The sequence below is a fragment of the Alosa alosa genome, chromosome 22 (genome assembly GCF_017589495.1).
Source record: "Alosa alosa isolate M-15738 ecotype Scorff River chromosome 22, AALO_Geno_1.1, whole genome shotgun sequence".
NCBI lineage: Eukaryota > Metazoa > Chordata > Actinopteri > Clupeiformes > Clupeidae > Alosa > Alosa alosa.
Genome location: NC_063210.1, coordinates 5,979,621 through 5,980,462, shown reverse-complemented (window position 1 = coordinate 5,980,462; position 842 = coordinate 5,979,621). Strand labels below are relative to the sequence as shown.

Genomic DNA, 842 nt, shown 5'->3' with positions numbered 1-842 from the left:
CCACACACCCACAAACACACACCCACACCAACACACACACACACACACACACAACACACACACACACACACCCACCAACACACACACACACACACAAACACACAGGCACACACACACAGACGCACGTATGTACCGATCAATCATGAGACGCCCACACACCACCCACTCAATACCGCACACATACGTGCAAGGGGGTGCACACACACATGCATACAGATGTTCACACACACACACACACACACACACACACACACACACACACACATCTCTTCATTTCCCAGCCCTCCTCACACCCACCTGCCCTCCTATCAGATCTGCCGCGCTGGAGGGAACGAAACGGACGCTTGCTGACGCCATCACTCCCGCCCTCTCCCTCTCCTCTCTCTCTCTCTCTCTCTCTCTCTCTCCCTCTCCCTCCCTCTCTCTCTCCCTCTCTGTCTCTTTCTCCCTCCCTCTCTCCATCCCTCTCTCTCTCTCCCTCTCCCTTGCTTGCCGTCACTACCAGAGCAGCATGAATTATCCATGTGAGAGGGTGAGCTGCCGCTGCTGCTGCTGCTACTGCAGAGGCTCCCCGGCTTGCTAGCTAACACACGCGCACGCTCAACACACACACACACGCGCGCGCCGACACACACGCACGCAGACGACGCATGCAGATAGAAGCCTGTGCGCGTGTGTGTGTGTGCTAAAGGGAGGAGAACGACAGCGACAGGAGGACAGGATTTTTCTCTCCATATTTCATCCAGCATCACACCAGAGGAATTAGGCAGAGACTGTATCTACCCTCTCTCCCTCTCTCTCTCTCCATCTATCCCTCTCTCTGTCGCTCTCTCTCTCTCTGT

General features: G+C 55.5%; 1 protein-coding gene across 1 annotated transcript in view; it reads left to right on the top strand.

Annotated features, from left to right (window-relative positions):
• Window positions 1-253: 253 nt before the first annotated feature.
• Window positions 254-842, top strand: part of fam13c (family with sequence similarity 13 member C) — a 13,088-nt gene continuing 12,499 nt past the window's right edge. The window contains exon 1 of the mRNA XM_048232944.1: window positions 254-842. This exon is cut by the window's right edge and continues 240 nt beyond it. The gene's annotated coding sequence lies outside the window, so the exon portion shown is untranslated.